The following is a 27,876-nucleotide window of genomic DNA, read 5'->3' as shown; positions in this document are numbered from 1 at the left end:
AGAAATCGAATAAAAATCGAGTAACTACAAAAAGAGAAACAGAAACAAACATGCAATAAAGAGTTTTGAATTTTAATCTCTTAAATATTATTTTTATCTCATAAAAAGTTCTCCAATTCCATGTAAATTGGAACCTATTGTTGTTACATTTATATATTATTCGTAAATTTTCATTCTAAAAACTAAGTTATACAAATAATATATAACAACATTATACATTAACTTTTATCAGTACACTGTTATTTTCGCGAAAAAATGGCTAAATAACAGTTTATTTAATTGTTATTTTATTATATTCAAACAAAACTGTCAAATCATTATAAATAAGAGGGTAATCAAACTATTAGCTGCGAGAAATACCAATTCTTAACTGTTTTCACCTAATACGGTTGAACAACCAGAATTTTATCGTATTGTTTTGTATACATGGTTTCTTAACTATAAACGGTTTCAAAACAGTAAAGTTCAAAAATTCTTTTTACCGTAAACTTTACGGTTAATTGGATGGACAGATTGATAGGTTATTTTACCGTAATTTTAGAATAAAAATTCTAACAGTGTATACTAAAAAATAAAACACATACTGATAAAAATACGGATATACTGAGTTTTCATTACAGAATAGGCCTATTCATAAAATATATCTCCATATACTTTAAACAAATAAGTGGAAATGCATGGAAAAAATATTTTTATCTTTAACCAAACACACAATATGACATTTCAAGTTTCCCTTTTAATATTGCCAAAACATATGTTTGCTTTCATATCTTTAATGCATGTAAACCTCTGAGGATTTAAAATATGTGACTTGCAACAAAAAATTCCTTTTTTCATTTTCTATTATAGTTCGTATATAAGTAAAAAGATACGTCCGAAAACATGTAATATATAATTCATAAAGGGAATATGTACTTCATTGTTCGAGTACTTAAATCAAGTTAAATCTTGTTGCTTATAAATGAAACAAAACATCTTTAAATTTTAAAACTTGTTTTAAATGTAACACAATTAGAACTCTCAAAAGTCATAATATGTTTCTAATTACTTATTTTGAGAACTATTAACTAATTTAATTTTAAAAAGTTCTTAAAATTTGAGGAATTTACTTGTTTTACGAAAAACGTTTCAAGAATCAAAACATTTTAAATAGATTTACTATTCTAAAGTTACAGTTTGTTTTTTCTATATTTAATTGCAATTCATTATACATACATATTTTTTTGCTTTAGTTCAATTTAATTTTATAAAATGATAATTTATTAATAATTTATTTTAATATTTATTATTGATAATTTAATAAATAGAGAAAATTATTTATAAAATATAATCAAATTTATTTTTATTCATCTCACTGTAAGAAAGATAGCAGTATTTAGGTGCATGTTCTATCGTTAAAAAAATTAATTGTATGTGAAGCTATTTGCATAATCGTAATGCTACCAATTTGGCTGGAATTTACACCACTGTATAATTTACACTATCTTGAATCCAGAGACTTGTCAGTCACAATTTTGATATTGTTTTTATTATTAAAAAGAAAAACTCTTAATAATTTAATCAAAATGATAAAAAGTTTAAAAAAATCCTTTTTTTTATTTTTAAGCCTATAAAAGTTACAATACAATGTTTTATAAAAGTTCACTTCAATTTTAACACAATTACACTTAAATTTCAAAATACGTTTAGAAAAGAATTAAATAAAACATTTTTTAGAAATTTATGTTTTTACATTGTTATGTTTTTATAAACTTATGTTTTTGTTTTTTTTAAAATATGCTTTTTATAAATGTATGTATAAATTTGTTTTCTAAAAAAAAAGTTTTTTCTTTATAAATTAATGTTTTTTTTTAAATTTTATATTTTTTAAAAACAATTTATGTTTTTTTTTTGTAAATTTAAAAATTTTATGTTTTTTAAAAACAATTTATGTTTTTTTGTGAATTTTAAGTTTTTTAAAAACAGTTTATGTTTTTTATAAATTTATGTTTTTTATAAATTTATATTTTTTTATATAAATTTATGTTTTGAAGATTTCTCACAATGCAATTAATTGCAATTTCTCTCAAGATTTTCTTAGGCAAATATGTTTGCTATTTCTAAATAAACTTTCCTCATTAATTATTTGTATCTTGGCTAACAGGAACAATAATAAACTAAATTGATTAATTCAGGAAGGAAATTTTTTTTTCAATAAATTACATTTGCCTTACTTATGAAATTACAAAAGCTATTACTGGTCTAATTATATGCGTGTAATTTAAAGTATAATATCACAAAAATTTTTACATATATATTCAACACTCCAAGCATGCATGCAGTAACAGTAACGTTTGTTTAAATCCTTGCAAACCATTGTTTATTTTTACCCAAATTATCATCACCTTTATCTTTATCTGCAAAAACAGTAGCATATGCTCTATAAGAAGAGCCTAACTAAAAAATAAAAATATTTTGCATTTTTTCGAAATTTTCTTGCAAATTTATTTTTTTCAAGTCATAAGACATTAATAATTCAAAATTTTCATTTAAAATATTAGATCCCTATGATCTAACTTTTTTACCTATTATTTTCAATATCAGTCTATTTAAAAATAAAGTAACACTCATTTAAGGAGTTTTTACCCGTACAATTTAAGGATTTAAGTTTATTCCGCTATGATAGATGTATAAAAAACGATGGATAAAAATCGAGAGGGCTTTTTATTGCTTCCTAGTACAGGTCAAAATCAATATTTCATGACGACAATCTTCGTTTCAATTGACCCGTAAAAAATTTTACTCTAAGGACTTTCCCTAAACTACAGAAAACTCTAACATTCTTAACACATTTACCAAAACTCAACAATTCTCTTGATATCAATAATTCACGGGGCCAAGAGTGACCTAATAAAACATGATTGTCCGATGGTTCGCTCAGCAAATCTGATCTAGAGGAGTGAATGGGTGTGAAGAAAATATTACATATCCCCTGTATTGCCAGATACGGATTGGTATCCAGTTACGGGCCACCATGCCAACACCTCCCTTCGCTTCACTTCACCCAAGAAATTATTTATGTCGTCTGACTCCCCATCTTCTTCTCTAATAACTAAAGGGAAGAGTTTTGTCCTTTTGATGGTCGAAGACAAAGAAGGGGTGGTCAAGGGGACCTTTTCTTCATTAGCTGGAGTGCTTTTCATTATATCTGGCGGGTATGTGGGCGGAGCTTCTCCCCCTTTTTCTCGGAGGACCCCTCTTCCATCATATCCAGAGAACAATTTCATGAAGATAGTCGTCTTGCCTCCCCACAAACTTCTACGCCCAATGAAACAAAACGAAATGGAACTGTCAGCATGACTGTGTGGATATTTTTCTTGGAAGGAATTATTCCTGTGGCTGTTCTGTTAGAATAACTTCTTTTACCCTTTTTAATTTGGTCTATGTAATACAGAGACCCATTGCTGAGAAGGGTTATTTTTCATACATGTGTAACAGAAAATGCTTCTTTTATGCCAAATTGCGCCTGAATTTGGTTTCTTATAGTGGCTTCTCTTAATAAAAGCAGCTATTATTCATTCTTAGTCAAATTATATTTGCACACATTACCGTTGGAGTTTTTTATCGCTGGTATTTACATTCAGAGATAGGACAAAACACTTCATTTTCGTACTTTCATTCAGGAAATGGAAGTGCAGACGAGATATTCCCTTCCAGTTCCCCTGAGAGTTACACAATCTTGCATAATTTTCGACTCTTCAGATCGTTCCAAATGGTTCTTCTATTTTATTTTTGAGGTATGATTTCAAATAAAAAGCTCAACCATTCTCATTTACGTCAAAAACCAACATCTTTGTTGAAGCTATAAAATGTACTTAGATTTTGTATCTTGTTTAGGCATCGCAAACTTAGCTGCCACTTGAAACACGTGTTGTAGCAGAGACTAAAACTTTCTGGTGAAACTGTAGTAGTACAATTTTGATTTACATTCTTCGCTGTTTTTAGTTTGCTTTTTCGAATAGCACATCTTATTTTGAGTAGTTTTTAAGAAAACTTTGTTCTTAAATATGTAACAAAATATGGCTGTTGGCATCCACGTTTTTTTAAAAAGCAGTTTCTTTACATTATATTTAGACAATGAAAATAACAATTTGTTTTGTTACATTTTATTTAATCCTATTACAATGACAGTTTTCATTTTCATTTCAAAAAATGAAATCAAACTCTAACCTTGAAAAATCTCATTCATTTTTAATTAATACGAAATGATATTAATTATATATTGTTTCATTTTTTAAATTTGTATTTATTGACATATAAACATTTTAAACGAATAGTGTTATTTTATGAAATTGTCTAAACTAAAACCATTTTAACACGTTGACTTGAGCACATGTTTACAGTGAAATCTTCTTCAGGCCACGAGTACCGCTGTACGAAACATATCCTGCAAAAGTACTCCCACCGGTATTTTAATAATGCGAGTCTCTGGTGGTCCCAAGAATAATGGTATCATGTCTGCTTATTTCTGCCCGTTGCTTTGAATCTGTTTCTCATATCCCCACTTTACCCGATCAGTTTAAATCTTTGCCGAGTAAAGAGGAGTATAACTTAAAATGTTTACCCTAATTCATTGAAATTTCGAAAATAAAAATGAAAAACTTATCTCCTAATCAGTCAAATAGCAATGAACAAGAAAGCTTTTACGAGGCTCACAATAATTTTCTTAATAAATCATATTTATATTACTTTTATAACAATTCAATAGTTCTGTTACTTCAAATTTTGCAGTCACACGAATAGTCAACGTGTTAAATAAACTCCTCACATGAAATAATGTAATTGGTACTAATTGATATGAAATCTTTTATGAAAGATTCCAACTTACACCATGTAATAAGAAATCTTGATACAAATGCGCCTAAATGGGTATTAAATGGCATACAATCTTCATGCAAAACAATCTAATTGATACTAAATAATATGAAATCTTCATACAAAATAGTCAAATTTATACAATATGCTACGTCCGCAAAAGTGAAACTCAAAACCGAACACATTTTAGTGCTTAAAATTACGCTCCAAAGTATTTGTTAGAGCATTTTTTAAACTTCGTTACAGTTTTCTCTTGAATTGATGATGGTGTCACATAATGAGCATCCAAGCGATTTAACATCACCAACACTGAAAAAAATAAACATCGTTCATAAAGTCACGGGAAAAAAAAGAAAAAGGAACGGAACTAAATAATAGAGCTGTTGATCTTTTCAAAACTGAAGCCAGCGAAATTGATCTGTAGCTCTGCCATTAAAAACCGCTGAAGACATTCATTAATAATATCCGAATCACTAAAATTCAATGTATCGGCGAAACGGGGAGACACAGAAGAAAAAAAAGTAAACACAGATTAAATATAGACATTCGACTTAATCATGGCGCGACAAAAAAGGAAAACAAATAGTTGCATTCGACACTAAAAGGTATTGGAGGAAAAATATGTCTTCTGTCAGGAGCCATTTATCCCTGTCCCCGGCAAAAAAAGAATGTCATGAAATTTTAGAAAATAACCGAGTCTGTGCAAAATTGCTTTTATCCGATATTTTAACTGGTCTATTGATAAAACGTCAGAGGTTTTCAAATATTTTTTTTTCTGTTTAACTACATAGCGGGCTTGTAAACATGAAATAAATTGTTGTCGTCAGCGGAAAAGTTTTTGAGGGAAAACCAGAACAATTTGTTCGATATTTCAAAATGTTCTGTTCTTTTTTCGATTTCGTTCCTTCCAATTTTTATATAACTTCAGCTTTTTAGCAGAACAACTGAATCTAAATTGCCAAATTATATGATATTTTTAGGACAAATATATTTTTGAATAAGCTGTCATAAATGTGGAATTTGCATTTGAGAAATAGATGGTTAACGAGATTTCAAAACGAATTAGGTTTAAAAAATCCTAGTTCGCTGAGGAGTGCATCGCATCATATTTACTTATAAAATTGATTTTGAAAAATAAAGTACATCCTTTTTCATATTAAATTCTCTGAAACTAAAAAAAGAAATCATAAGATTATTTAAATTTCCCCTTATTTTGAAAATAAATCTTGTAAAATAAAAGAAAAATGTGTCATTGATCAATTTATTTTCGAAGGCATGTCTGCGATTACGTTTATCGAAAGTGTATTTGGTTGCGCTTTCAGAAATATAAACCATTTTTAATAAAAAAAAATAAAGAATTGCACATATGAATGATTGATCTAATAATAGAAAAAAAATCTATAAATGATGCACATGCCAATTTATAGATTATTTTTTTAATTAAAGTCCATGTTGTTTCAAAATATGAAAAACCAATTTCTCATATTTCAGCTTTTAATTAAATCAAAAATAATAAATTATGAAATTTTTGAACAAAAATATTTTTTTTGAAAAAGCTATCATAAATATGTAATTCATATTTATGTAATTTGTATTTATGTAATTTATATTTATGTAATTTACATTTATGTAATCGATGTTTACCAAGATATAAAATATTTCAAAACGTATTAGGTTCAACAAATGTTTCGGGTTATTAGAAACATTCAAAATTTTAAAAAATGTGTGTCTCCAGATTTAATTATAAAATTGATTTTAGAAATTATCTAAAATATATACGATCAGCCTGCTTCCTATTTTCTAATTCTCTGCTTCCTGCTTCCTATTTTCTGCTAAATTTCCTAAAAAATAATTAAATTTTTCAAGTTTTGAAATAAATTTTGAGGTATGTAAATGGTAAAAGTGTTATTGATCAATTCACTTTAAAATACGATCTTGCGTTTACGCTTATAAGATGTTTATTCGAACTACTCTTTCAAATCTGCTTCAATGTGTTTTCAATGTGCTTTTTATTGAGGACCACTTATCGATAGACCACTTACTTTCACAATAATCAATATCTTTTTTTAGTTTCAGGCTTCAAAATATAATTGTTTCTTATTTTCTAATAAAAAAAATATTAATTAAGCTCTATACGCTATTTTTTATCCAAATTAACAAAAAAACTCTATTATTGTGAAGTTTTATAAAAAAGTTTTAAATTATTATAGATCATAAACTCACTTATTTTAGAGTATTGAATTAACTTTTTTTTATTTTTAAAATAAATTTTAATAATTTAACCTTCTATTTTGTGGTGAAAATGGGATTTGAATGCATTGTAGTATTTTGCATTGAAAAAATGAGGACTAAATGTTACACAATCTTACATAAGCATAAGTATATAATTAATATACACTATAAATACTACACTATCTTACGTAAGCATAAGTTTATAGTTAATATACACTATAACATGGATGGCGAACCAATGGCATGCGTGCCATTTATGGCACGTGACACAATATTTTGGGCACCCTACCGATCGCAATTGTTATTGCACTATGAATTGTTATAACACAAATGTTATTACACTATGAAGCATATGCAACAATTAAATTAAAATTAACAAAAACAAACAAAATAATAAACAATTATTAATAAAAAAAATATCAATTAATGCTAAAAAAACAATTAATAACAATAAAAAACAAGTTAACAAGTTACAAGTAACTAGCAAAAAAAATTAACAGTCTTGCTTAAACTAACATCTTAGTACCTAATATAAGTTATTTGTCATCTAATCTGCAGCAACAGAAGTCACACTGATTAGATGTTACTTTAAGTTGAATTACGCCTATAACTGAGAGATTGCAAAATGTTTTTTTTTATGTAAATAAAGAGTTTTGAGTTGATAGTATTTAGTATTATTATTTTCCCAATAATCACGAAGTTAAAATTATTTGACAGCACGTCTACGATATCATTAAACAATTTTTTAGAAAAAATGGTACATTGGTGTATAAAGGTTCGCCACCCCTGCACTATAATATACACTAATTATTGATACTGGGTTACAGTTTAAGTTAAAGTGAATTAAAAATTTTATATGTATTGAGTATCATCAAACTTCGACAATATAGCAGTGTGGGGATGTGGAAGATTTAGCAACATTGTTCATGATCTTTATCTCTTAAAAACATTCGATGAAATAAATCCACGAAACTAAATCGAAATCGCTTAATTTTTTATTGAAACCTTTTCATAGTTATAAAAAAAACTAAAGTTAAAATAAATAGTTACACCGAAAATATTATGAATACATGAAAATTCATTTCATTTAGCACGAAAATTAAAAACAAAAGCATGAATTTCACAAATTAATAGTGTTCAAAAATATAAATGGGAGAGTGAAATAATTTTTATTTTTTTATCAAAATAAAGGCTAAAGTTATTAAAATAAAGAATACAAAAAAATTAAACAAATGGACCCTCATTTACATTTCATTATGTAATAAGCCTTTCACTGCTCTTAATTGCTCTTTTGTTTTTAAATAGAGATTTTAGTTTGAATGATAATTTATGTTTCAGAAAATATCACTGTATTGAGTTAAAAAAATTAAAAATAAGACTGTCTGAAAGTTTGAAAATTATATTTTTAAAAATCTTTTGCTTTCGATTTTGTTTACCATATTTTTTTTAATGTTTCAAAATATCAGTAGGAGTTATGAAGTAAGGAGAAAAATTTATGGTATAATTTATGCAAGTATTTCAATTCGGTGCAATTAGAAGGGAAGATGCGTGTAAGCGGAAAAATTACCGACAATGAGATAAGAAACCTTTTCGGAAACAAAAAAGATAAAATATTAAAAACTATTTGAAAATGTTTATGCAATCTTAAATCATTTTCATTTATTTAATATTATTATTTATTCCATACATTTGGGAAATATATAATGTGGAATTTCGCATTCATATGTTGCAAACAAAAAATGCCAATAAAATTATTTTTTACAAACATTTTGCGCTTCATAAAATGAAGTGAATATGAAAGAATATTTGCAAAAGTTAGAAAACTGAAATTCGCATGAGGAGAAAAAATAAATATCAATGACAAATTGAGAAAGCAAAGAATGGAAACGTTACGGAAATATAAAAATGAAAACTGCTTGAAAAATTTTAAGCGATTTCCAAACTTCAATTGCACACATCTAGCGACAAATAATACTTCGTTAATATTCATTTCATCCTAATTAACATTCATTTAGTCTAAAAAAACTTATGAAACTATTCCTTCTTAATAAAACTTAATCTTCTTTAGTGATCTTATGATATTATTGGCAAATTCCAAGTCATGACTATCAAGCCATTAGCTCTCGAGCTCTTCAATACTTTATTTCGACATTTTTGACCTTCTGAACAAGGGCAATTTCTAAGTGCTTTGCACTTGTCCAGGTGATCAGCATTGAGAACCTGTCTAAAGTCACATAAACACAAAGAACAGTCTATAACTTTAAAACTCAATGCTAAGCAAATGTGGTTAAAAATTATTAGCATTTTGGAAATTGCTTGGACAAGCCTCCGTAGTTCAGGCCCAATGTGGTTTTCCCAGGTTCGAATCCCAGCGACGGCTGGTAATTTTGAATGCTGCATCCGGCTCCCACCGACCACAGTGCTGTCGTAAAATATACCCAGTTATAGATGGAATCGTGTCTTAAAGTCCCCTTGCTAATGGGACTTTGATGGATTAAGAATGGCAGGTTTTCGTAGTTTTCCTTTCTATGTAACGCAAATGTGGATTAGTTCTATGAAAAAACCCTTGTTCACTGGGTCGGGTGAAAAATTATAAAGCTACGGAATTGGACTTTCGTAGTCGTAAACTGAAGATTGGATCGGCTGTTCAACGCTGGTAATACAATAAAAAATTGTTTGAACAATTAAACACTAAACTGAATGTGGAATTTCAAATATGTATTCTTGTATTTGTTATTATATTTCTCAATTATATTATTTGTCTTAAAATTAATTGATATAAATAAATTAATTGTATAAATAAATTGAAAACTACTGGATGATTTGTGCAGGTTTCTTCAACTAAATTTTATTTAAATAGAATTGAAATATATTTTAAGTCTTAGTAAATTATAACTGCACACTTAGAAAATTGAAACGGACAAAAAAGAACTGAAATCTTTCCTTGTGTAATTTTAAGTATTACCAGCAGAATTTATTTTACTTATAGGGGAATTCAATAAAACGCTTTTAACTTAATTTGTTTTTCAAGCTATTCTTCAGCAAAAAATATTTTAAATTCGAAAATTCCAAGCAAAAACGAATTTATTTGTTGCTTAAATTCACAATAAATTTCAAAGAAGCTATTTATTAACAAATGGTTCTAAAAACGTACCAACTCAAAAAAAATAATAACTTATTGTCTAAAAAAATGTAATTCAAGGCAAACAAAATGCTCTCAAAAAACAGTATTTGTTTTATGGATAAAGTTTCTTTGTAATAAAAGAGTAATAAGCCTATTTCAAAGCGACTGTCTATTTCTAAGAAACGATAAAGACGATAGAAAAACTTTAAACTTGGAAAAAGGAAAATGATATGAGTTCCATGAAAACAACTCAACCCCACTTGATTAAGATGAACCGTGAAGGTTGTTGACCGAAAAATGTGAAAAAGCTCAACAAATTTCTAAAATTGTCGGATCAGTAAGGAAACATAATATTTTGAGACACAAACGGGGTGTACTTTTTATTATTTGTTTTTAATCTATTTGCGCATTTCCAGTATTGTATTTCAAATAAATTACGATTTTAAAAGAATTGTATTTATAGTTTGCACTACCCAGGATATCAATTTTAAAAAAAATAACAACCTTAAAATATCGTAACTTATATACGTGTGAAACAAAAAAAATTTAACAGCTGTCCAAAAGTAAGTCGCATAGTATGAAACGCTTAGTGTTTTTGTTAATATTTTTATATTATCATAAATTAAACTTTAAATATACATTTTTACTCTTTAAGCGTTTGATTTAAAGGGTTCAATTAATAACAAAGTTTAAAACAAAAGCAAATCTTAATCAAAAAGCAAAACAAATCTTAATCAAAAAGCAAAACAAATTTTAATCAAAACATAATCAAAAAGCATCTTAATCAATAGTATATTCTTTAAGCATTTGATATAAATAGTTGAATTAATAACAAGGTTTCAAACAAAAGCAAATCTTAATCAAAAAGTAGAACAAATCTTAATCAAAAGCATAATCAAAAAGCTTAGTCATAAAGCAAAACAAATCTTAATCAAAGCAATCTTAATCAAAAAGCATCTTATCAAAAGCAATCTTAATGAAAAAGTATCCTAATCAAAAAGCTTAATCAAAAAGCAAGACAAATCTTAAGCATACGCTTTTAAGCATTTTATTTAAATGGTTGAATTAATAACAAGGTTTGAAAAAAAAAACAAATCTTAATCAAATCTTTTTTAATGATCTTTCGAACTGAACTGGGCAAGCAATTAATATTTGTGTTAACAGGCAATTAACTTTGCGCGACAAATATATTGCTTTATCATGTGTAAGAAGTTTCTCGAACATAAAACAATTTCATCGGACATATTTTGTTTTAAATTTAAATATTTTAATGTTAGAGTGTGCATAATATTTTTCTGATTTAAATTTTGAGACACAATTTTACTCAACGCGTATTCATTAGGAAATTTCTGACATTTCGAACATTAACACTAAACATACCATTACCGGTCAAATGACCGTTTAAGAACTTTTGCATCGAAAATCCGCATATCCTCTTATCGCTTTTGCACATTTGACTTTATGACTTTTCCTAACAATTGTGACTTTTCCTAACAATTATATACAGTTAATATTCCACTTTTTTTTTTTTTTTTTGTTTCGAATAATNATTGTTATTTTTTTTTTGTATTTTGTCTGTTTCGAATAATACTTGTCGTGTACCCATTTCTACCATTACCGGTCATTTGACAGGGAGAACAATTAATTGATTTATACTATTATCGGATCATAAATAACGATGTAATGCATGTTCAACGTATTGCATTCGATTAGTTGCACATTTCTGCAAAGACTGTTACGCAGTTAGTTCAATCAGAAGAACTATGAATTCAAATTTCAAGAAAGTACCTAAAATTTTCAATTAGCATTTTTGTTTTGATAAGTAGCTTGTATTTAATTTTGATAGCCTTACTTATTTCTAACTAAGGTTAGTTTTTACCTAGAAAAATCAAGACAGCAAAATCAAGCTCTTAGAAAAAAGATATTATTAATTATAAGAATTGTAATTCTCATAAGAATAATTATATAGAAATAATAATAATTAGAAGAAATATATTTGCAGAAAATGTACATATTGAAAAACCTTGTATGTGTAAAGAATGTGTTCAGCTACGAATTAAAAGTTCTTATTCTTTGTATTTGTAATACACAAAAATTGGCAATATACAATTTCGTTTAATTACAATAAAGTTCTTTTCTTTATTTCCTTCCCAACATCCATATTTCATGCATTCCATCAAGAAACATACAGTGCGGTCATTTGACCGGATATGGTAGAAATAGGTATATATTAAGTTTTGGTATATATAGTGATAATAAGGAATTAACTTATTTTTTAAAGATACATAAAACGTGAAGCTAAAAATTAACCGAAGTATGTAACAATGAATTAAAAAATATCCTATAAGAACTTATTTAAACTTTTATGTAGCTTTATGCATAATTTCTCTAATTTTATACCACTCCCTAATACAAAAAATTAATTCTTACCTATTGCGTTTAGAGTGGCAGCAACATGAAGAACAATTTATAATCAGCGACACATACATTAAACTGTATTTCCCAACTTTTTCCTTTTTCATTCAAGAAATCTGAAAGAAGAGTTTCTGAAAAGAGATATTATTTTCATTAAAATTTAATTTGAAAACAATATTTAAAACGTATATACTTAAACTCGAATTTGATTAAGTCATAAATCTGTCATAATCATACCTATGAAATGAGTATATGACGGTTAAAACTGACGGTCTTAAGAACATTTCACTCATGGTCTAGATAAGCTATTAATTCGATTACTTGCCTAATAATACTAATGGAAAAAATTACAGGCATTCTATATAATGTCTAGACTAAGTATGTAATAATTCTCTTATTCCATTCTTTACATAAGGAGCATTCGCCATTCTGTCAAATGCTGAAGCATTCGATGCAATAATTCCTAATTTTCATGTTAAAACATATAGACGATTACATACTTGAGTTCATAAAAAGAAACTGTAAAAAAGAGCAATATTTTGCAGAAAAGTATAAATGACACAGCAGTAAAAACTTCCCAATGTACTAAAAGATTCATCATTTTCTGAAATTCAATTACAATCATCAATTTATGACCGGAAACAACGTTTTCAACGCATTCTAACATGCACAATATTTAAATTCATACTATGAGTTGTTGCATTAGGGCCTAGCAATTTCGAATTGCATTTATGTAAAATTCTTTTATTTTTGCTGTTTTTATAAGACTTTTTTCAAAATATAGCAGGCATATAATGTTTTTGTTTAAATTTAAATGTCATTAATAAGGCAAAATCGTTATAAACGCCCAAATTCAAAACTGAACTTAAATTCTTATTCTAATGCTTGTTTTTGGTACAGATTTCTTCATTATAAACTTTATAAAGACACGTTAAGATAAATTATTTTTATGCCATTTAATTACCATTTTTCTAGAGTTTTAAAGTTTTTTCTGCTGTAACATACTGAATATCAACACCACACTGAAACTTTTATACACGAAATAAATATTTACGAAAATCTTTCTTCAAATTGTCCTTGTCTCTAGCAATTGGAATCGTAAACTATCAAAACTTTATTCTTCTTTACAGACTGCAGTAAAATATGAATGACACGAAAGTAAATATGTCCTGATATACTCAAAATGTCCTCCTTCTCGAAAAATGAATCAGAATTAATCAATTTATTACCTCTGTATTACAATCTGTACTTAAATTCATACTATGAGTTGTTGCGTTAGAGTATAGCAATTTTGAATAATATTTATACAAAATACTTGTATTTTTGATGCTTTTATAAGACTTTTTTTTTTCTATATGGCTAACATATAATCTTTAAATGCGATTAATATTACAAAACCTTTTATAAACGGGCAAATTTAAAATGAGGCAGAAATTCTTAAAAGCTTATTTTTGTTTCAGATTTCTTCATTATAAACTTAATAAAGAAACGTCAAGAAGATAAAATTTATAGTCAAATTAATTTATGCTGTTATTTTTATCATTTTTCTGGAGTTTTAATGTTTTCTTCTGCTAAACTATTTTGAATAACAACACCACGCTGAAACTTTGATACACGAAATAAATATTTAAGAAAATCTTCCTTCAAATTAAAATCATAAACTGCAAAAACTTTATTTCTCATTACAAACTGTAGTAGAATATAAATGAAAAGGAAGTAAATATGTCCTGATATACTCAAAACTTCGTCATTTTAAAAAAAAATTAGTTATAAATAATCAATATATAAGCTAAAGTAACATTGTCAACTCATTCTTAAACTCACAATCTATATTTAAAAGCTTACTATGAGTTGTTGGATTAGAGCAATTTTGAATAATAGTTATTAAAAATATTTTTAGTTTTGCTCTTTTCATAGGACTTTTTTTTACAATATAGCAACTATATAATACTCTTAAATAAATGAAATTGCTAATAAATGATTCAAAACGTTTATAAACGTGCTAATTCGAAACTGAACAGAAATTCTTCAACGCTTGTTTTTGTTTCAGATTTCTTCGTTATAAACTTAATAAAGAAACGACAAGAAGATAAATTATTTCATGCCATCTTCTTACCATTTTTCAAGTTTTAAAATTTTTTTCATCTAAACTATTTTGAATAACAACCAACTTTGCCACACAAATGAAACATTAAACAAAATCTTTCTCAAAATCGCCATTATCTCCTCAAATTTAAATCGTAAACAATAAAAACTTGACTTCTCTTGACAAACTCTAGAACGTTTATTGCATTTACGTTTATTTACGTTTATTGGAAGAATCACTGAAAGTTTCAAATATACACACTGTATAACAACTTCACAAGCCATAATGTGCAATTTGCATACCATTTGTAGTCAATGTCATTTTTAATTTTCACATCAGTTAATCAGTCGCAAGCGCCAAAGAACACCATCAAAGTAATCAGGAATGTCAAATTAATACCAAATTGAATTAACTAAACATTTCTGCAGAGTAAAATGTGTCAAAGAGTCAATGGTTATTGTTTCTTTTTTCTTTTACTTCNTTTTCAAAATATAGCAGGCATATAATGTTTTTGTTTAAATTTAAATGTCATTAATAAGGCAAAATCGTTATAAACGCCCAAATTCAAAACTGAACTTAAATTCTTATTCTAATGCTTGTTTTTGGTACAGATTTCTTCATTATGAACTTTATAAAGACACGTTAAGATAAATTTTTTATACCATTTTATTACCCTTTTTCTAGGGTTTTAAAGCTTTTCTGCTGTAACATATTGAATAACAACACCACACTAAAAATTTAATACACGAAATAAATATTTAAGAAAATCTTTCTTCAAATTGTCCTTGTTTCTACTAATTGGAGTAGTAAACTGTAAAAACTTTATTCATCTTTACAGACTGCATTAAAATATAAATGACACGAAAGTAAATATGTCCTGATATACTCAAAAAATGAATCATAATTAATCAATTTATAACCTCTGTATTACAATCTGTACTTAAATTCATACTATGAGTTGTTGCGTTAGAGTATAGCAATATTGAATATTATTTATACAGAATGCTGGTATTTTTGCCGCTTTTATAAGACTTTTTTTTCTATATGGCTAACATATAATCTTTAAATGTTATTAATATTACAAAACCTTTTATAAACGTGCAAAATAAAAATGAAGCAGGCATTCTTAAAAGCTTGTTTTTGTTTCAGATTTCTTCATCTTAAACTTAATAAAGAAACGTCAAGAAGATGAAATTTTAAAGTCAAATTAATTTATGCTGTTATTTTTATCATTTTTCTGGGGTTTTAATGTTTTTTTTCTGTTAAACTATTTTGAACAACAACACCACATTGAAACTTTGATGCACGAAATAAATATTTAAGAAAATTTTCCTTCAAATTAAAATCGTAAACTATAAAAAATTTATTTCTCAGACCAAACTGTATTAAAATATAAATGAACGGAAACTGTATTAAAATATAAATATGTCCTGATATACTCAAAACTTCATCATTTTCAAAAATATTAGTTATAATTAATCAATATATAAGCTAAAGTAACGTTGTCAACTCATTCTGAAACTCACAATCTATATTTAAATGTTGGACGTTGGATTAGAGTGGAGCAATTTTGAATAATAATTATTAAAAATATTTTTATTTTTGCTCTTTTTATAAGACTTTTTTTTACAATATAGCAACTATATAATATTTTTAATTAAATTCAATTGTTATTAAACCATGCAAAACCTTTATAAACATGCTAATTCGAAACTGAACAGATATTCTTCAACGCTTGTTTTTGTTTCAAATTTCCTCGTTATAAACTTAATAAAGAAATGACAAGAAGATAAATTATTTCATATCATTTTTCAAGAGTTTTAAAGTTTTTTTCATCCAAACAATTTTGAATAACAACCAACTTTGGCACACAAATAAAATATTTAATAAAATCTTTCTCAAAATCGCCATCATCTCCTCAAATTTAAATCGTAAGCAATAAAAACTTGACTTCTCTTGACAAACTCTAGAACGTTTATTGTATTTACGTTTATTGACGCTTATTGGAAGAATCACTGAAAGTTTCAAATATACACACTGTATAACAACTTCACAAGCCATAATGTGCAATTTGCATACCATTTGTAGTCAATGTCATTTTTAATTTTCACATCAGTTAATCAGTCGCAAGCGCCAAAGAACACCATCAAAGTAATCAGGAATGTCAAATTAATACCAAATTGAATTAACTAAACATTTCTGCAGAGTAAAATGTGTCAAAGAGTCAATGGTTATTGTTTCTTTTTTCTTTTACTTCCCTTCATTCAGGTAGCTTCATTCATTATCTTTTATTGCAATTTATTCATAATTTGCGAATATTTTATAGTTTATGTAACAAGTTTAAAACGTAGCTTAAATATTGCTAAGTACTTCAGTACTTTTTAGCATATTGTTATTAATTTCATTAATTCAAAAAGTAAAATATTTAAAAGAAACTTCCCTTAAAAGCAAATTTAATTTTAATTAATAGTAATAAAAAAATTGCAAAATTTAGATATGTAATTTGAAATTCCAGGCAAAAAGGTATCAAAATTTAAATATATACGAGATTTGAAGAAATAATATTTTCATAGTTGAATTTGATTTTTTTCCTGAATTGAAATAAATTTATTAATTAACAAATAACAATACATGTTTATAATAATTAATAATACGCATTATTGATAATTAATACGCGTAGTTTTAATATATTCTTTAATTAATTATGAATTGAATCCACAGGATTTATAACCTTTACATTAATTAATTAATAATCATCAATCCGCCTTTTTTCTTGACATTGCAAAAAACTACTTTCAAGGCAAATTTCAAAATAAAAAGAGCTACTAAACTAACCAAACAATTGATGCATGCTGCTACTAATAAAATTATGAGACACAACTAAAATAGATTAGCTCAAATTTACGTCAAAGAAAGTCTGCTGTGAGATTGTGATAGATTTTTATGGCCGTCTAGGAAAAGGAACAAGGCATTGTGAATGTAAAAGATAATAATATTTCATATTTTATTTTCAAAAAATATGAAGTCATATCATTATGTTTATACTTTTTAATCTAAAATAATTTCCCTCTATTCTGAGAAAATTTTTAAAAGAAAATATTAATTAACATAAATAAATGGTTTCAATACTTCGGTAGTTAAAAAAATGAAAAAATGCTAAATGTTTAAAAAAACCAAAACAAACATTTACTTACATCCTTACATGTGCTTAGATTCCATTAATTTATCTAATTTCGAATTTTAAATATTTATTTAATTCTCCCAATCAGTTTCTTTTAATTTTAAAATTTTATTACTATAGTTGTGATTTTAAGAGTATTTAAGTTAGTTAAGCTTATCACTTAAAGCATTTTCCATTTAAAAATGCTCCTCCTTTTATATTTGTACTTCGGTATTTAATGTAGGTAGTTTCAAGTTGTCTCATTTAGAAAAACTCCAAAACAAACTGTTTCTCATGGGAGTCTATGGTGATACTTCGATTAAAATTCGAAAACGCAGTAATTGTATTACATTTAATCAAAATAATTGTCCTTTTAAAAATAAATTCTGATAAATTCCTAAAATTTTAAAAATTTTATTTTTAAAAAAAAACTGAAAATGACAAAAGTTTTTAAAGTTGTTCACAGTTTAAAAGAAAAAAGAAAAAACAAAGAACATTCAAAAACAAAAAAAAAGTTATTTGAATTGGTTCAAATCCATACAAACACAAGCATTATATGCATTGAAAATATCTATTTTTATTATTATATTACTGATAATAGCTTTTTTGTTTAATCGAATTTTTGACTAAGACACATTAACTCTAAAACTCAATGAAAATCGTATTCTAGAAAAGGTATATACTGTTAATAAAAGAAAACTTTATGGTTTAATGTAAAGTACCCAGAAATTTTTTTCAAAAAAAGCTCCTCAACTGAACAATGCAGAAGATATGATTTTATAAATTGTCGTAACTCCATGCAAACACAGAAATGCACTTACTAAAAATAAACAAAGCTAAACAACTTCTTTAAACTGATAGTCTTTTTTGCCCCAACAAATTTAAAAGTTGCATGTCAATACATATTATTCATTTCTTATAACAGCATCTTTTAACTAAATTAAATTTGTTAGCGAAAAAGATTAATTCTAAAATTCAATATAATTCTGATTTAAAACAAAAAATTTTGATAAATTTTTTGTGGCCACAAAAATTTCCCAGAAATGGGAAGGGATTCCAAAATTCAATAATGTAGACTTTACAAAGGTTTAAGCTTCAATTGTTGTAGGCCATATTACAATGCAAATAAACAAATACACTAACTATATAAACAGCAAAAATACATAATAGCTCTTTGAAAATGACAATATATATTTATATTAATAAATCTAAAAATTGCACATCAACACCATTTATATGTAATTTTCTGAGAATTGAATTTGCATATAAATAAATCGCTTTCACAAAATAAAGGCATATTTTCTTCGAAAACCAACGGAAAATGTATTTATATGTAAATAAATCTAACTTAAACATATATTACCTTTAGATTTAAATTTATAATATCACCCATTCGATTCTCCAAACAGTGTAAATAGTATTATTTAGCTTTGTTGTTTAACTGTGGTAATTCAAACAGAACTCGAAACTTCTATTTAAAATGAAAGAGATCTTTCTCTAAATAAACCATTGTGTTTGGAATAAATTTCGAAATCGTTTGATGAATATTCCGTGATTAAAAGCATTCTTAAACCTATTTTCTAAAACCGTTTTAATCTAAATGGAAGCTGACAATGAGTATACTTAACTTTAAAATTTAAATATAAACTTTTTTTATGGCAGTGCTATAATATTCCATCAGATTGTGATAACTTTCTTTACAGTTGCTCACTGAATAATTTTACCATTCGGCAAAAACTCTTTTCCCTAAAAAAGTCGTCTGCAGCATTTTTTTAGCTTTAAGCTCACTTTGAAAAAAATTGGAATACGCTTTTTTTTAATGGAATAGCGTAGGAAAAAGACTTTTAAGGTTTCTTCTTATGCATTATTCAAAAAGAGTGAGGAAAATAGAAGTATATCAGGAGAAAACCGATTATTTTATTGTTTGTTTTTTTTTAGATGAATTATTCGATCTACTACCAACAAGTGGAAAGTTGAAGCTGTATAAGGATGATTAGTAACAAGATCTTAGCCCATTTATTATGCTAAGAGCACCAACTATCCTCGGGGTGTGAGCATGTGATTAACTGATGGCCCCGGTGTATAATTTATTATGCTACTTGTACTCTTCCGTTCGAGCTTTGCATTAACTACATTACGATAGAATTCATAATGCGCCGCGTGTTTGCTGGCTGCTGTAAAGGCGGATAAACAAGAGATACCTTAGCTAATGATAAAGTTGTAGAGAAAGTTGCTCAGTTAGATATATGCGTCTTACACTTTTGGCACGTTTACAGATCAAGAATTAATTACATACAATACGCATATTGAAATAAATTGCAAGATATTTCTAAAAATATTATATGATGGTGCTTAAATATACTTTTTCTATGTTAAAATGGAGGGTATCTTTAAAAATACTGGTATACCATAATTCATAATTTTAAATATGTCATAGTTAGTCTAATTAATTAAGATGAAATAAATATATGCAACTAAACTGATATTTAATAAATATATGTTTGAAATGATTTCAGACATTCATTTTCACTACAATATGATTTATCAAGATTTTCTAAAGTATTTTCAAGGATATTATGCAATCATGGCAATCATATTTATTATTTATAGTTTTTCACATTTACTTGTATTTGTAAAACCTTAGCTAATAGTTGTAATATTCATATATGTGAAATTTTAGTACAATGAAATAATTAAATGCTACAATTGTATTTATGAAAGCATAGTATTATTCGCAGTTATCGTATTTAATTGTATTTGTGTAATCATACTAAGTGTTCACTCAGAATTTAACTGAAGCGTATTTAATTAATGATTTTTATAATTCATAGTAATTTGATTTCATTCATATTTATATAACTCATTATAAAACAATACATGATAGCTATTTTTATAAATTATGATTGCATGGAGTATCCTGAAATCTATTTGTTTGCATAGCATATAGTGTTATACACCGAAGAGCCATTGCATTATGATTACCCTGCAAATAACATGTAGGACCACCTTTAGCCCTCAAAACTGCTAGCACCCACAGTAGTCTGAGGTATCTGGTACCAAGCGCTCCCCAACTGGTCCTGCAATTCCCTCAGATTGAGAGGGGGTAGCGTGGCAGCACGAATTTGGTTTTCCAAGTAAGACCACAAATGTTCTATTGGATTAAGATCAGGTAAATTTGGGGGCCAAGACATGACTTAAAAATCACTGGAATGTTCCTCGACGATTCGACCCTTATGACATGGTGCGTTATCCTGTTGGTAAACACCATCCCCCGCAGGAAAAACTGTTGCCATGAATGGGTGAACCTGGTCTGCAACTATGTTCAAGTAGCTTACAGACGTCAGGGATTGTTCTATGAGGATTATCGGTCCCAATGTGCCCCATGAAAACATTGTTCCTGGGCAAGAAACCATGAAAACCTGGGCGAGCCTATTGTTATAGATGGAGGGTGGTCATAATGTAATGGCTCTTTGGTGTATAACAAAGATGCAAAATCCATAAATTAATTAAAACGTTTGCAACACATCAATAACATCGATATTAGATTACGTAATTGTCATACGCTGTTGTATGTATACCTTCACGATTAATCAAAACACGAAACTAAATTAGGTATAATTTTTTTGATATTTGTAGATTTACTGCTACCAATATAGTCAGCACTAATACATTATTGAAAGTAAAAAAACTCGAAAATATCTTTTACAACATTAATCATATTTCATAAAAATGATTTTTTCTACAACAAGCATCAAATCAAAATTTCAAAAAACAGTGCGCGGTTAATTGTTGATTGCAATAAAAATGATAATAATATAATAAGTAGAACATGACTAAAAAAATTTAAAAACAATGATAAAAAAAAGGTAAGTGCCGGAAAATGCCTCTAAAGTTAAGGCTCAATCACAACTCAATTCAAGACTTAATCTTACTAATTCAAGAGGATGGTCTAAAAAATGAGCTTATTAATTAGTGCAGATGATATTTTAAGTTAAGAAATCAGACACAAAAACGTACTTTTTCTAAATTAACGTACTTTTTTTTCAATGGATTCGGATTTCTTACTGTCAAAATATAGGATATATTTTTTATGATATGATTTTTGCTGTCAAAATATGGCAGGAAAATGTTTTATAATTATTTCCGCGCCATATTGTCATTGCTTAATTACATGATCTAAAATAAAATGTGTTAAAATAGTATTAAGTAGGTGAAAAAATTGTTATAAGAGTTATTTCAAAATAATGATAATAAGAGTAAATTTTTTTTCTGAAAATGGGAGTTATTTTTATAATAAACACAATTTCCATTTTTAATTAAAATCTTATGCAAATATGAATATACGTCATTTAGATTTAGAACAGATTTATTTTAAATATATGTAAAATTTGGTAAAGAATCGCAACACAGAAATTTACTTTTTCATCAATAAATAAACAAGTAAAACTCTTCAGTAAAAATACTGCTATGAAAATGTATTTGTTTTTATATAAAAAAAACTTTTTTATAGAATTTTGCAAACACTTTTTTCAAAATAAACTTTCGAAATTTAAAAATTTTCCATAAAAAAAATTTTTTAAGTAAGGTATTTTTTAAACTATAAAGTTCAAAGTTTTTTTTTTCTTTCTAGTTTGTTTTTCTTTATTTATTTATTTATTTTTCCTAATTTCAACTAATTTTTAAAATTCGCAATTTAAGTATGTTTTATTACTTCTTAAGCTTTTCATTAGATAGAGATAATTAAGGTGCAGATTAATATCTGTATACTTTAGAAGTACTCATTTAAAATTTATTCATTATGCCTTAATTTTTTAAGCATCGTTTGTTAATTTTAATGCTTTTAATTTTTATTGAGGTTATTAAAGTATAGATTGATGTCTGTATACTTTAGCAATACTCAATTAAGCTTAATTTATTATAACTTAATTTTTTCAGCATTTTTGTTATTTTTATGCTTTTAATTTGTATTGATATTATTTAAATATGGATTGATGTCCGTATATTTTAAACATTATTTAGCTTGAAATATTTTCACAAGCCGATACTTACCTAATGTAAAAAAATACTAAAAATAAACCATGCATGCTTTGATCCTAAATTAAATAACATTTAAAAAAAAGAGGTCAGAAGAAATTTTTTCAGATTACATAAGCACAATGACAGGTTTTAGAACTTATACATAATAGCGAAATAATATATTAATTTTTCATAGTTAGACTATAAATAATTCGACACACACAAACTACAAATTGGAGGAAAGAAAAACGTGTTTCTGCATATCAAGACAGTTATAATTTTTATCATTACGTTAAAAGCATCCACTAATGAATGGAAGTAAGTTCCTGATTAATTTATAACCCCTGAAAGTTATTTGTTGCACTCTGTTGTTTATTTTTACGCTTCACCTTTACTATATCACAATTGAATTAGTAACACACAATAATATATTATGTTTAAAAAAAAAGTTAGCAACATTTATGCCTATTTCTGTGTTGTATTCAAAGTAAAAAATTAAACTGAAATCTAAAAAGGTGAAGTTTTTGAAACCCCTTAAATTATTCTTCATTCTACATAATACAAAACTTGAATAAAAGACAACAGAATGTAATTTATTACATTCTCTTTACTGTAAAAAAATGAATACTCAAATATCACGAAACTTTGACGAAACACTTTCCTCGTCTTTTGCTCCAAACAAATTTTTCGTCAAAGTGGCGAACTAACTATTTTAATTTATAACCGTCGTTGAGCAGCTGACCCAATTTTGGATTAACGACTAATAATGTTCAAATCCGTTGTCTTGTAATTTTAAACCCAATCCAGAAGACAAGAGAACTCTTTGATCAAGTATCTGAAGAAATTTTAATCCTCATAATAGACTTTTTGATTGAACTATTCCACATTTGCTTTCTCATGATCCGTCTACCACTGAAGATATTTTACGTCACTGTGGTCAGTGCGAGCAGGGGGTCCAAAATATAATGGTGGATATAAACACTTAAAATCAAGGAGGGTTTGTCCCAATATTTGACACGGAATTTATTTTTTAAGTTAAAGTAAAAATTACGTTATTGCTAAAAATTGTGATTGCAAAATACATTTATGTTCAACAATGTAGCATAGTTTTACACCACATATGTCCAGTATAACAGTATGCTGTACTTTTGGACATCATTGTTCTTTTAAAATAATTGAATAGTAAAAAAAAAAATTTTATGATTCTTCCTTTTTTTTCCTTTGTTTTTCAATGGTAAATAATGCAACTTTTAAACGATAAATTTCACTCTAGTTTTGAGTCTGAAAATATGGTGCGAGTTTTTCTTAAATTTTGATTATCTCAACATTTAATACAATAAAGATTACAAATTATAAAACAATAAATAATATAAGTCATACTAAAAAATAATTAATTTTCTAGTAAATCACACATACCAATTTTATTAAAAAAATCATTAAGTAGTAAAAAATGAAAGATACAGCAATATTAAATCAAAATAACGTTTAAAATATTGAGTTTAAATCTTATCAAAATGCATTTATTCGGCTGATAGGAAAGGATAATTTATATTCTAAAAGTCTGTTTAAACTTTTACCACCATGATAAATATGACGTAAAACCTGACCTATACATTCACCATACCTTCGAGATTCAGGGAATATAAAAGAGAATTCATCATCTACACACCATTAAACAGGGACCATTTCCAAATTAAAAATATTTCACATAATAAATTATCCTTCATCATTCTAGTGATGAATGATAAAAAAAAATCGATTTCTGATTTCTTCCACGATCAATTTTAACATCTTTTAATTGAGCTATTGTTTTATTTTGTAAAAAAAAGTAATTTAATTTTTGAAATATTTTTTATCGAAAATTATTAATGCGAGTTATTTATGCACATAAATAAATATTTTCTTAACAAATAATATTAATAGATGAAAATATTAGCGTTTCGTTTAATGTGTCATCATTAAAACCGGATTTTGTCTTCAAATAGTCTTAAATCATGTTATTTACCAATATAAATTACATTCCAGTAATTTAACGTTTATGTTCGTATGTTATTTGCACGTTGCAGTTATGAAATATAATGCGATAAGGTATGAACTCAATGACAAATCCCAGGTAGCATTATAAGGTTGATTTTAATGTTGTAGCAACCTTTATCACAAAATGAACAAGGTATATAAATGATCAGCAAAAACAGTATTCAAACTTAAAACAATGTTACATTTAATTATGCTAGTTTTACGAGCCATGAATATTGCATTTAGCTTGCATAAACAGCTCATGATTAAATTTAAATTATCTCATGATTAAATTTAAAAACACTCCATCTCTACATTAAAAAAATGTTGTATTTGAGAACCATAACATACAAAAGGAAAAGGAAAGTTGCAAAACAAGGTTTGCAATAAAAGCAAAGATTTTTTTTTTCAAAAATTCATGTGTGCCGTTACTTAATCTTTAAAGAAAAAAAAAGTAATATTAGTTTTGTAACATTAACCAGTCACCCTTATTGTGTCAATTAGAAAAAAAATTGCTAATACAACGTTTGCCGTAAGATTGCTCAGTATAGTTTGTCTATAGATAGAACACCCCTAGCTACACAGTCTGAGAATATGTGCTGGTATGGAAGCAAGAAAGAGCACATTTCAACAAAGGGGAAATTCTTTTTCCTATGATTCCCTTTCTCCCTCTGACTCAAGCCAAAACCTGTCTTAAATATTGACCTGACACCCCTACTTGAAATTGTTAAACCTTGTAACCATAGTCACCGCCACTGTACCAGACGAGTGGCAAGAGGAGTTCTTGCCATAGACAGACTGTATCTGGGATTACACTATATTTCTTTTGGGAAATTTAGCATAAACGAAATGTATGGATGAAGATAAAATTTACCTTTCTTTTAAATACATGCTGTTAGAATTTTTAAGTGCATTGAATAACGGTATTGCTTTAATTTGATGAAAATTACCTATTTATTCATTCAAATTAAAAAGTTTCATGTTTCATAGTATAGCGGTCGCCACCAATCACAGAGTAACTAAATATTACAAATGGCGATTAAATAATTATCTGCCAATGGACACTTTTTTCATCAAAACTAATCCCATGTGAATTCATTATTATTTTGCTTAATAAATATGTAATTATTATTAATAATTTATAATATTGTAAAAACTACTTCATTTAACTTCATTGAGAGTGCAGAGATTAGTTTAAAAATAACTAGCAGCTTAGATAACGTTCATAAATTGCAGAGATATTCATAATTGCAGAGATGTTCATAAATTGCAGAGATAATCAACAAGTCTCTTATTTTATAAAAGAAATTCGTAAAAAAAATATAACTATCTTTAAAATCTAAACATCAAAAACCCTACCTTATAACTTCTTCAATTACTTCAGTTTTTTAAATAATTTATAAAGAACAAAAAAAGTCAAAGAAGATATCTTGTTTTAGATATCAGTCTTAAAGAAAATTAAAAATCATTAAAAGTCACTCGAAAAAAAACTGAACTCACGGTCTTTAATTATTGGCTGATTATCATGTGATTAATGACGTTTCTTATTAATGAAACTAAATGACTAATAATAGCGTCCTCAAAGTATGACTTGTCCTTATATTTCCGATAAAGAGTTTATTTTTCATTAAAGTTTTGTTTCATGTACTTAGAGTAAAAGTTTCTATACTTTTTTTAACCTTCGAAATGCCTATTATACACTAATGGCTTTGATTGTGTTGGATAAATCATTCTCTTAATAGCTTGTTTCGGTCTATAATGGTATCATTAAAAAGCTTTTGACCACCTTTGTTCCAGAAAAAATACAAAAATCAACAACTCAAGCTTCAACAATGAAATATTTTTATCTAGAAAGGAAGAAAATTGAAAAAGTTCCACAAAAAAAAGAAACCATAATCAATATAACGCTGATGAGAACTTCTAATCCATTTAACCCTTGTGTTAGATTCTGTATCAATGCAGAGATTGTGGATTAATTATTAGGCTTAAATAATTCCGCAACAGATGGATTTGCATATTATTACATTTTTTAATATGATTTCATTTTTTGATTTCGATTTTATTAGTTGGCTGAAATATAATTCTCACTTAAAAACCTTCAACTTCATTTTCAACTATACAGTGGATGAACTCCATCTAAATATGAAAATGATAGTTTATTTAATAAAATCCATTCGCTTCAAACTCTGAACATATGCATCAAATTATGCTCTAGACTTTTTTTTATTTTGGGGGTATTAGTGGCTGTGTGGCGAGGGTAATGGTACTCGCCTCCGCGACTTTGGTCCCAAGGTGCTCATCAGGATACACAAAATAAGCAGCACTTCCGGCACCGTCCAAAGCAAAGAATTGTAGTCAGGCTAACCGTGGGAGGTTCTCGTGATCTTCCTCTCCCTGTAACGCAAATGCGGGTTAGCTCCATCAAAAAGTTCCCCACGAATTCAAAATTCTCCCAATGCTCGATCCAGGAGTTCCCTTGTCTTCTAGATTAGGTTCAAAATTACAAGGCTACGGAGTTGAACATTAGTAGTCGTAAACCCATAAAATTGGGTCTGCTGTTCAAAGACGGTTATAAAAAAAAAATAAGTAAATGAAAAAAAAAGCAAAGAACTACAAATTCAGTGACTGCTGGCGAGAAAAATTAAGAGAATAAACTTTGTAGCAAAATTGTTTCAAAATCATGCAAAATTCAATTTGTCTTTAAGAAAAAGTTTTTCATTATTAATGCTTTATATTTTCACAATAAAACTTTCACGCATATGCATATTTGCTATTCCCTTCAATATATGTATATAACTCAATGTCATTTTTTATAGTCAATAACAATACACAATATTTACTATGACAAATATATATACAGAGAAAATATAAAGTTTCTTTAAGACCTTTTCCTACAGTAGAAAGTCTATTCAAGTAGGGACTTTTTATGTGTTTATTTTACTTGTACAAACACAACAATTGCATTCCTAGACA

General features: G+C 27.0%; 1 protein-coding gene and 1 long non-coding RNA gene across 4 annotated transcripts in view; one reads left to right on the top strand and one right to left on the bottom strand.

Moving 5' to 3' along the window:
* Positions 1 to 27,876, bottom strand: part of LOC139426209 (uncharacterized) — a 161,367-nt gene that overhangs the window by 75,490 nt on the left and 58,001 nt on the right. The window contains exon 2 of the long non-coding RNA XR_011637415.1: positions 12,641 to 12,756. This is a non-coding gene — a long non-coding RNA (uncharacterized lncRNA). The remainder of the gene's footprint in view (positions 1 to 12,640; positions 12,757 to 27,876) is intronic.
* The window catches only part of LOC107453302 (suppressor of lurcher protein 1), a 1,038,548-nt gene that overhangs the window by 974,674 nt on the left and 35,998 nt on the right, over positions 1 to 27,876 (top strand). The gene's annotated exons all lie outside the window — the stretch shown is intronic.

Source organism: Parasteatoda tepidariorum, chromosome 8 (assembly GCF_043381705.1).
Source record: "Parasteatoda tepidariorum isolate YZ-2023 chromosome 8, CAS_Ptep_4.0, whole genome shotgun sequence".
Classification (NCBI taxonomy): Eukaryota; Metazoa; Arthropoda; class Arachnida; order Araneae; family Theridiidae; genus Parasteatoda; species Parasteatoda tepidariorum.
The sequence above is the reverse complement of the archived record's forward strand: the minus strand, read 5'-3'. Positions and strand labels throughout refer to the sequence as shown.